This window comes from Equus przewalskii, chromosome 21 (genome assembly GCF_037783145.1).
Source record: "Equus przewalskii isolate Varuska chromosome 21, EquPr2, whole genome shotgun sequence".
In the NCBI taxonomy this organism is placed as follows: domain Eukaryota; kingdom Metazoa; phylum Chordata; class Mammalia; order Perissodactyla; family Equidae; genus Equus; species Equus przewalskii.
In genome coordinates, this window is record NC_091851.1 from 17,685,762 (window position 1) to 17,697,067 (window position 11,306).

The 11,306-nt window shown below is 44.2% G+C and overlaps 1 long non-coding RNA gene across 2 annotated transcripts; it reads left to right on the forward strand.

Moving 5' to 3' along the window:
• Positions 1 to 5,431: 5,431 nt before the first annotated feature.
• Positions 5,432 to 10,954, forward strand: LOC103559711 (uncharacterized). 2 transcript variants are annotated; one of them, XR_011530991.1, is made up of 3 exons: positions 5,432 to 5,571; positions 7,377 to 7,599; positions 10,537 to 10,954. It is a non-coding gene; the product is annotated as an uncharacterized lncRNA (long non-coding RNA). The 2 variants fall into 2 exon arrangements; XR_011530990.1 differs by lacking the exon at positions 10,537 to 10,954 and having other exon boundaries at positions 7,377 to 9,056.
• The last annotated feature ends 352 nt before the right edge of the window (positions 10,955 to 11,306 follow it).

Below are 11,306 nucleotides of genomic sequence, written 5' to 3' on the forward strand. Positions count from 1 at the left end.
TTTTGATCAGGCATTGTGGATTTCAGTAATTAATCCAAATAGATTAAAGGTGTTTCAAATAATTTGGGTGCATCTATTTTATTAATAATAGCTCCCGCTTGCTGAGCCCCTGTGTTAAGGATCTATTAGGGATCATCTCGCTCGATCTATGAAGTGGTTCTGTAGCATACCCATTTAACACACGAGGAAACTGAGTCTCAGAGAGGTGAAGTGATTTGCCCAAGTTGACCCAACTAGGGAGAAGGAGAGCCAAGACGAGCATCAGGACTGTTAGCTTCAGAGACCACTCTGCCGTTTTCTGCCTCTCTTTTGCATAGAAACTAGATGCCAATTGCAAATAATCGTGAATTGTTCCCTGAGCAAATGAATCTCTCGAAGGAGAAATAATAGCATTCCTTACCAAACACCTTCTGCTTTGGCCTTCTTCCATGCTCCCCACAGCCACCTCAAATACTCGGGACAAATGGAAGCCACCTCTGGGCTCCAGCCACTAAAGTGTGCTTTCCACCCACAGCTGAACTTGGCTGTTAGGTTTTTGCAGCTGTGGCATTATTTATCCAGGAAGGTGTGAAGCCAGGCTACAGCTGGAGGAGAGTCAGCAGACCTGTGCATGTGGCCCAGCAGGCTGTACACATGGACAAATGGAGCTCAGCCTGCGTGAAGGGTGGAGGGTGGACCCTTTAGAATCACTGCCACAGGGGCTGAGGACTTGGGTTCTGGAGTTAGAGGATTCAAATCCCAATTTTGGGACTTTCTCGGACAAGTCACTTCACCTTCATTAACCTCATCTCCAAAGTGGGCATCATAATACCTACATCACAGGTTTATTGTAAGGATGAAAATAGCTTGTGTATTTAGAGGGCTTAGCAGAGTGCCTTGTATGTAGTACTTGCTCAGTAGATGCTATGATTATTGTTATCATTGTTTTTTAATTATAGGAATAGACTGACTTGGACATCTGAGCACTGTGGCCCACTTTAGCTTCTCAGAGAACACCAAGTCTCCAGCAAACTCTGCATTTGCATCTGGAACCCAAGTGAAAGGCCAAGCTGCTTGGGTGACAGGGAGAGGGTGGCATGGCTGCCAGCAGGTCCCCAAGACCGAGAGGACACAGGGTTTGCTTAAAGACCCCTCAGCTGGCAGGTGGCAGATTCAGGTAAAGCCCAAGAGGCCTGGGACCCACACCCCTGTTCCATGGCTGGTCTCCTTCCCTCAAGTGTCCAGCTGGCCTCAAGTTCACTCTCTCTGGGTGAGGTCCGTGGCCAGCTTCCTCACTCGCTCGAGTAGCAGAAAGGCTGAAAACTGCAGGGGGACACTGAGGGCAGGAGAGCAGCTCCTACCTGCAGGGGTGGTACCCAGGCAGGCACATGGGGCTCCTGCAGGAACCGCAGTCTGAGGCCTTGTCACAGAAACCAGTGTGGGAAGGAAACATTTGTTTATGGATCTATGCCAAGATACCTTTCATCACGCCACTCTCCTGGTCCCTAACCCTCAATGGCTCCCCTCTGCCCTAAGAAAAACCATCTTTAGGCCTCGTAAAAGACAAATATACCTCAACCCTCCAATCCAGGTAAGATAAGCCAAGAGCCCTCCTTCAAACATGCCCCAAGCACTCCTGTCTTTGCTCCCAGCTTCCTCCTGTCATTCTTGTCAGGAAGTTATTGTCATTGCCATTGGAGTTCCATTCCCTCCTTTCTCCAGCTTCTAACCGCTACCTGCCACCATGGCCCCAGAGTGAACTCTTTGTTCCCTCCTCTGAATTCTCCGGGAGTCACCCTCTCTGTAGGTCCCATTCGACCCATAGGAAAGGCCCCTTTTTGTCTCCCTTCCAGGACTTTACAATCAGGCTTCGTTAGATTTTTCTAATTCCCCGCTGCTCCTGTTCAGGAACCGTTTTCCCGTTATTGATTCAGACAGTGCCCAAACTGTACACAGGCCAATGCAGGTTTCAGGAATCCAGCTGGTCAATGCAGGGTGGAGGGCACGAGGGGTGGGCGCCCGAGGAACCGTAGGAGACGTGGCACGGGGAGAGAGGGGAGGTCTGTTGGAAGACGCCCAGGGACTGGTCCGGCTCTCTCCTGGAAAGTGGGCACTTTGGGTAGCGGTGATTCGGAGAGGTATTGGGACCGTGGTGAGTAAGGAGGGAGGGAAACAGAGAAAGGCCACAGGAGAAGGTGAAACAGGGAGAGATTGGCCACGCCCCGTCCCTCCCTGCCCTCGCCCCTCCCCCATTCAGAAATCCCGCTTCTCCTTGAGAACTCAGACACCAGTTTCCCCAGAAAGGCCTCCTGCATCTCTGTGGCTGCCACTCGCTCCTGTTTTGGCTGTGTCCCCTAGCCCTTTGCTCGCTTTCGTCCAGTCTTGGCCCCTCTGGCTCTGATTCTGCTCAGCTGCTTGCGTGCCTGTCTCAAGCCCGATGAAACTTACATTCCTCAGGGGCGTGAACCGTGCCTTGTTGTCTTGAGTTCCCTCAGCTCCAGTCTCAGTGTGACTCATACAGAGAAACAATATTGGCCGGGAGTCAGTTATTCCAGGGATGCAGTAAGAAGTAAATATGTGTTGTACAGAGTGGACACCAGAGCGCATTAACTGGGGAGGAGCAAGTCCCAAGAGGAACAGTGAAAACAAGACTCTGGCTCCAACCACTTAGCATCTCACACAGTGAAGGAGAATGGTTGCCATCCAGTTGGCCACCAGAGGGCGCTCTGGGCAAAAAGATCTTGAGGCCGTTCTTCAGCTCTTCGACTTGATCGCCTCGCAAACTCTGGAGTCAGTGCTGTTTCCCAGAGACAGCAGACGTAAGTGCCATGCAGCTTGCCAGGCTCTCAGGGCATGGGCGTTTACAGTCGGCTGGCATTTCCCATGGGGGAGCAGAGGCAAGAAAATCGCCCAGTTGATGGCCAGTTGTTTGCGGGATGAAGGGTAAGACTGGATAAGGCCTTGAGGTTAGGGCAAAGGTATCATGAGTCCTGAGCTGGTCTCTGCTTTCCTGACTTCTGGAAGTGTGACATTAAGAAAATCATTCCTTCTCTGGGCCTGGTTTCCCTCTGTAAAATGCTGGGCTCAAGTTCCAGCCTGTCCTGGGACGTCATCAGCTCTTCCAACCCTCCTGGGCGGTGGCCATGAAATTTAGTCCACATGGAAGCTTAGTTCCCTGCTTTCTGCCTCTGGGAGGGAACTGCAGTCATGGAGACCGGTGCTTGCCACAGTAGGAGCTGCTAACGTCCTGGATGGTCCCCATACTCTTCCTGAGCTGCCCCAGGCACAACCAGAGGAGGAGACATTCGCAAAAGCCAGCGCAGCCTGGGCCATCATTCAGAAGTAAGCCTAAAATGGGTTTATGCAGAAGGAAACTATTCATGCCAGTTCTTCCAAAACACAAAGATGATGGCATAGGATGTATGACTCATTCTTGTGTATAATGGTAGAGCAACATGCAGTGGAATGACGCACCATTCGGGATGGGGCAGGCTTGGGAGGGAGACAAGGAAGGGTGAGGAGGGAGAGAATGAGCTCTCTGTAACATTATATTTCATAAGAGAGAGACAGATGGATAGACTTCAAGCATCTATGGCAAAGTATCAACTCCGATAAATCTGGTTGGTTCTTAAATTGTTTTCTGTAATCCTCTCTATGTTTGACCCTTTCTTTTAATTAAAAAGAAAAAATGATTTAAATAATTTTTAAAAATAACAGAGAGGGGCCAGCCCCGTGGCCGACTGGTTAAGTTCACTTGCTCTGCTTCGGCGGCCCAGGGTTTCACCAGTTCGAATCCTGGGCGCAGACATGGCACCACTCATCAGGCCATGCTGAGGCAGCATCCCACATGCCACAACTAGAAGGACCCACAACTAAAAATACACAACTATGTATGGGGGGCTTTGGGAGAAAAAGGAAAAATAAAATCTTAAAAAAATAATAAAATAAAATAACAGAGAGCCCACCAGTCCCTCAATGCACATCTGTGTCTGGGGTAGTTTTTTTTCCTAGCATGACTTTCATAGATGAAGAAGTGTGTTCATAAAGTGTCTTAGGTTTTCCAGGCCCAGGTGGGATGGGATAATCCTAAAGGAGGGAGACACGCTGTTGGGGAGGGAGCAGCCCCCCCCCCCCCCAGATCTAAGCAGCCTTCAGTACCTCAGATCTGTGGGGCTTTGTCTTCATCATCTGTAAAATGGGGATGAAGCTTGCGCTATCTACTTTACAAAGTTATAACCTGCACTAAATGAGCTCTTGATGAAAACAGCTTGAAAATAGCGAAACAAGCAGGCAAACAATGGTTATTCATCAAGCGATGCATCCCAGGGTCACTTACTGGTAACATTAGCATCAACAACAACCAAGGAAGAAATAAAGGGAGGATGATAAAGGAGTGTGGCAGGAAGGAAGAATGAAGAAGAAAAACTTACTGGTGAGTGCTAAGCCCTCCAAGGAACTAGCTGCTCTTCCTAGATCCCAACTTGAGGCCTGTCTTTCAAAATAATAGAAATTATACCTTGGAACAATGATCCTGGTGGTTGTTGTCGTGAGAATTTCAAACAATATTTACATATCTTACCACAATGAGTCAACAGTTATTTCCTATGAAAGCCACAGGGCTTCAATTTTCAGAGTTTAAATAAAGAGCATAGAGACACCACCAAAGAAACACTTAGTAAATGTCAATATAGAATAAACTGGAAGAAAAAGAGAAAAACAGCAAGCTGCTCACTGCCTTGTTTCCAACCGAGACGCTGTTCTGCAGATCCTGGGGGACTGACAAGGACTGATGGTTTCTTGAGGCTCTGTTTAAACCCAGTAGGTTGCAGACTTCCTGGGGCAGAAACAAGTCGGTTTCTATTCTGAAAACTTGGCACTACCTAAGAAAATCCAAACCTGTAAGTGGAAGCTTTGCAGGAGGATTTTTAATGTTATAGGAAAGTGCTCAGGGTTTCACCCACAGAGACTTTCTGACACCGGAGGCAGCAGAAAGCAAGATGTACCGTGGGTGGTGGTTAACTGGCCCCTCCCAACCCTTGGACTCATTCTCTGCTCAGTGCCCCCGTTTCTCTCACCTTATTCCGTGCCCCGGGACCCAGGCTTCTCTGCCTCTCTCAGGACATTCTTAATGTAAGCAGTTTATCTACGCCATGCTGTTGCAGGCTGAAGGTGATATCCCTTTCAGAAGGACCGCCAAATTAAACAGGTTGCTTGGGGAAGGCAGCTTGGTGAGGTCCAAGGGCTTTGCCTCAGACAGACCTCCGATTGAGTCCTCATTTCTCCATGTGGTAGTCATTCTCCATGACAGCCCACAGTGATCCCCCCACCTGGTATTCACAACCTTGCTGGTTCCCTCCATATCAAATCAGGGCTGGTCCTGGGTGACCAATAGAATTTGGTAGAAGTGACAGCTTATGAATTCCAAGGCTAGGTCACAAAAGGCAGTACAGCTCTTGCCTTGATCTCTTGGATCACTCTTTCTGGGGAAGCTGGCCAGCACTCTGTGAGGACACTCAAGCCTCTCTGTAGAAAGATCCACATGAGGAATACCTGAGGCCTCCTGCCAAAAACCAGCACCAACTTGCCAGCCTTGTAAGTGAACCCCCTTGGAAGTGGGGCCACCAGCCCCAGCTGACAATTGACTACAACATCATGAGAGACTTTGAACCACCCAAGTGAGCTGCCTCTGAATTCCTGACTCACCAAAATCATGAGAGATAATAAATGAGGGCTGTTGTTTTCAATCCTAAATTTGGGGGCAATCAGTTACATAGCCATATTAACAAGTATTTAACCTTTCTAAGTGTTGAGGGCATTCAGAGCTGATATTCCTTTGGGAGACACCTGCACAGTTATATCAATTGTTAAAATATTTAATTCTTTCTACACGGCTTTGTAAAGAGCCCTGTACTTGAAATAATGTCATCTTGGATTGCTGCTTCCCCAAGGTCCTTTGCAAAGGCAAATCAAATCCACTTGAGAGGAAGGTAACATTATCCTTGGCTTCAAATTATTTCAACAAGTATTTTACAAATACCATGTCTAACACACAGCCGGAGATGAACTGACACATGGTCAAAAGCAGAATTTTTTAGACACCCAGAAGACATCCTTCACCCAAGGCTCATGTGATAGAAAAATTAAGTATATAACGGCAATGGATTCCATGTGCGGTGGGGAGGGAGAAACCAAAAGTTGGGAGAGGTACAAATGGGCCTAATGAAAGAGGAAAGAGGTTTTCATTGCTTCCCAAGATGAAGATCCAGCTCTGAGAACTGCAGACAGCAAACGCCTCTCATTGATGTTCTCTGAAGGGTTGCTGGACCTCAACTGGGGTAGACAGGGGCCCCTAGAGCTCAGATCCTCATTTCTCTCAAAAATCCCATCCCAAGCTTGGCTGGAGAATGGGAAAGTTGCTTCTTCAAGATGGCCCAAACCATGGACCCACGAAAAGGACCCAAGTGTGTAGAAGATCACGGCATCTTTACCTGAATGTTCTAGACTCCATGAGACCCAGAGACTCCTAGAAAATGTGACTGACAGAAAATGCTCCTCCATCCAGGAAGGTGAAGACTTGGAAGAGCTATATCAGATTTAGGGGAAAGAATAATGGCAATTTTTTGCATCAAATAATGTAAAATAAAATTAAAACCCACTATAAGATATTAAGCAAGATCTGCAACATGTCCCTCGTTATACAGATGAGAAAATTAAGAACCAGGAGATTAGAAAGTGATTCCTTGCCTGCTGACCCTACATTCCTCTGTCCTGGTGGATGTTGCCAGATGTTCTTTCCGCCTTACTCTCAGGACATCAGTCCCCTGAATTTTACAGGCCCGCTGGCACTTCTTTCTCAACAAGCTAATATTGGCAACCCGAACTGAAAGCCTCAGTTTGCATCTAGTATTCTCTTACTTTTCTTTCTCAACCCGAATTCCATTGTCCACAGCTTTTTCCAGGTAGGCATCCCCAAAAGGTCTTTCTTCTGGCCTTGGCAACTCATCATGGCATATTGTTTTGAGTAGTACCGTCTAGAATATCTTATTTCTCTGTGCCTTTGTTAAGAATTTTATACACTTACATATGCAGGTAACTCAGAGCTTCCTACTTCCTCTTTATAAAGCAATTTTGATAAATGATTTCCCAGTAGAACAAATGATGAGATCAAAATATGCCCAGGGCTCCCAGCCCATGAGGGGATAAGCTCTCTGGCCCTGGAGATGTTCACGGAGGTCTCAGTGACCCTCTGCCAGTCTTGCAAGTCAAGGAAGCTGGTCCAAGATAACTTCGAAAGTTCCTGTCAGTGTTAGTCATTATAAATAAACTTTCTCGATTTCTCCTCGTTTCTGAGGTGCTCATGATGCCTTACCAAATCTGCCTCCCACCTCTATTCACAGTGCTTTGCATTCCCTTCTCTGCACCTCCGTGGCAACCTCTGTCATGATGTGAAAAGACCCAGCTTTCAATCCCAACTGGACCACCAACCAGCTGTGAAAACCTGTGCACTTCAACTGCTATGAACCTCAGTCTCATTCTCTCTCCCTGCATCATGGAGTTGCTGTGAGGAAGAGTGATAACGAACATGGAGGACCAGCTTAGTATCCAGCACAAAGTTCCTTGGTAAACAGGAGCCTCTGTAGCCTGGCCACCCTGTCTTATGATCACTGATTCACATGTCCTTCATTCAACCTCCTGGAAGGCAGCATCTGTGTCATCTCTGCCTGTACCTCCAGCCCCTAGCCCAGGGCTTAATGGCACATAGGCACTCCATTAACTCATTACTCAGACATTACTGAGGTGGAGAAATAGATACTGTGGTTACAGAGTGGCTCCGACAAGATTTAGACTCTCAAGGAAGTTACATTTGAGTAAGTGAGATAAAAACACAGACAACCAAAGGCTGAGTTCTTAGAACTGAGTTGTAATTTTTGGCTTTTCTTGACCTTTTAATACGATGGGCAATGTTTCAGCTGGTGTCAAAATAGTTGACCCAGGTGGGCAAAAAGTCATTAAGTAGGAAAGCACTTCGATTAAGGAATATTTTATTTTCCATGGGGTCTTTGAGAGCTTAGAGAAAAATAGAAGCAATGGTGAAATAACAGCGAACAGACTCCTGCAATTAAACGTGGTTTCACTTAAGTATCACTTTCAGATAGTGTCAAGTTAAAGCATTTAAGAAGATTGCTGAAAAAAGGAGGCTTCCTTCTTAATCTAAGTGAGATGCTGGCACGGGAGGCCTCCAAAGGGAAACTGCCAGATGCTGTTTTATGCACTCGGCGTGTTTGTGCCTAACATCTCCTTAGCGGTTTTGAATTCTACATTGTCTGCAAAATTGCCACTTCATTAAAATTGCCTCAGAAATTCCCTTTTAAACGATGCAGGTAGTCAATTAGCATCTGTCCTGCCTAGTTTGCATTTGAGAAATGCAGGAATTATTTTCAAGGATACCTTTATTTAATCTTGAATTTCCTGTGTTTTCAGGAAAAATGCTGGTTAGTCAAGGACACCTGAGGGATGACATTTTAAAATCAATATATTTAAGGTTTCTCTTCGTTTAAACTGTTAGGAGCTAAAAATTCCTAAAGTTTGATGTTCTTGTTGCCATATATATGCCCTAAATCCCCAACATAATTTTGCGTTAGTTTAGACGATAGTCTCTTACCATTTGATGGTCATTAGGATTTGTGTAAGTGTGTATTATAAAGATAGAGAGATAGAGATGGCAAGGTAGGGAAAAATTTAGTTTAATTTGTAAATTAAAAAAGCAATATACATACACAGAGAATATTCAGCCTGGAGTCAAACAAATCAGTGTGGTTTGTTCCAGGCTGGGGTCAAGGCTTACTATAGTTAAGCATCTAAAGTTTATTTCTTAGGAGAAAATAATGGTACATTCAAAGACAGTGGTAGAAAGAGGAAAATTTTCTTAGACGGCAGGAGCCAAGGTGATAACATTTGATGGGTTGCATGAACAATATTGGACAAGCCTGGTAAAAATAGACAAAATATGTGGAATTTGGAAAGTTTATTGATGATTTACATTAGATTTTTTATTTATATAAAATTCTAATCTTTTATCTTTTTCTGTGGCTTGCTTTTTTCTAAGCAAGTGAAATGTGTGTATATATATATATATATGTATGTATATACACACATACATATATTATATAAAGTTCCTTTATTATTGATATAGTATTAATTGTGTGTTTATCAGTTAAAAAATTACAATGTCTAACCTCATTGAAGTGGATGGGGGAAAAGATGCTGACCTAAGTAACTTTGGAAATGAGTGGAGTCTGTAACCTAAAGGTGAAAGGAATTGCACAGAAGCACTATACTCTAGTTGACAAAGTTGTTTCCCATGGGAGTACAGGTCAACGATTCCAATACTGCCATACATGTACAGTCACGCGTCGCATAATGACGGGGATACGTGCATCATTAGGCAGTTTCATCGTTGTGTGAACATCATAGAGTGTACTGACAGGGACCTAGGTGGTGTAGCCTACTACACACTTAGGCTATATGGCACTAATCTTATGGGACCACCGTCATACATACAATCCATCCTTGACCAAAACATCACTATGTGGTGCATGACTGTATGTCGGAATTGAATAATTAAGTAAATGGTGGGGACCAGATTTCTCACTTTTGGAGTGAAAATTACAGATAAGCAAGGAGGCTAGAAGGAGCCATGTGGTAATGAATTAGAGTTGGAGACATCAGTATGAACTCATGTTTAGTTTAATAAAGATACAGATAGTTACATACAGAAATACCTATAGATATGTGTATATATGTGGCTTAGTATGAACACATATATTTCCTTGCTCTGTAAGGTGAAAGTACCTAAAAGAAATGACACCCAGTGGCAGCTAGCATACCTAGCTCCTAAATCTTTGTTCCTACTGCCATTCTTCAGTAAAAGAAATAGAGCTTCTTGGAGAAATGGCTGATTCTAGGTCTGGACCAGGAAATATACAAGATGAGTCTGGAGCATCTTGTAGTGCCTAAAAGTAGGGAAGTGCTATAAAAACAGAACAAAACAACAACAATGACAAAAATTGATGAGAGTATGTCAAAGAGACACAGGAACCAATGGAAAGATCTCCCAGTGCAAAGCTGGAACAATGTGAGCAACAAAGTAAAAAAAGTGATATTGGATTATAACCCAAAGTGTAACACAAATATCCATGGGTCCATACCTATACAAATAAATTATTGAATAAATAAATAAATAGAAGAGGCAATGCAGAAGAATTGCAAATAATTCATGTATATACTTTGCCCTCAAAGAGGGAGCACATAAATTTCCACTCCTTAAGTGTAGGCTGCACTTAGTGACTTTCTTCCAAAGAGCACAGTATGGAAAAAGGGCAGGGGAGGAGCGAGAGTAACTTTACAGTGGAGACATCTGACAAATCCTACTTCAGTCTGGTGGTCAAGGTCAACATCAGCAGGGAAATGTCATGTTGATAGTGTGTTTCCTTTATATGATGTGATGAAAATGACACTTTACCTCCTTGTTTTCCTCCCCAAAACCCACAACTGCAGTCTAATCATGAGAAAAATGTCAGATAAACTCCTGTCAAGAGGCATCCTACAGTACATCTGATCAATACTGTTGAAAACTGTCAGGGTCATCAAAAACAAGGAAAGTCTGAGACTGTCGCAGCCGAGAGGAGCCCAAGGAGACATGATGACTAAATGCAATGTGGTATCCTGGATGGGATCCTAGAACAGAAAAAGGACATTAGGTAAAAACTAAGGAAATCTGAAGAAAGCATGGACTTCAGCTAACATTAATGTATCAATATTGGTTCATTAACTGTAACAAACATGCCACAGTAGGGTAAGATGTTAGCCATACAGGAAACTGGGTACCGGGTATATGGGAACCCTCTGTACTAGCTTCTCCATTTTTCTGTAAGTCTAAAACTTTTCTGAAAAATAAAGCCTATTTAAAAAAAAATCAAAGTGATATGGGCTATAGGCCAGATGTCAATCCAATCCTATGAAAGTACACAGGAAGAATATCATTGACACTGATTTGCCTTCTTAATAGCAAGGGTATCTAATTCTCTGAAAAGTCTATCAATTGACTAACTTACAAACTTTTCATTCTCCAAGTATAATCTGCTCAGTTTGAAAACATAAAAATAATTGATAACATTTTTTCAGCATTGCAATCATCTCCTTATGTCTACAAACTTGGGTAATCCTCACAAGTCTGTGAGGAATGTGCTATTAATATTCCCATTTTAAAGATGAGGAAACTGTGGTTTAGTGAATTGCCCAAGTTTGGACAGTCAGCAAGTAGTGAA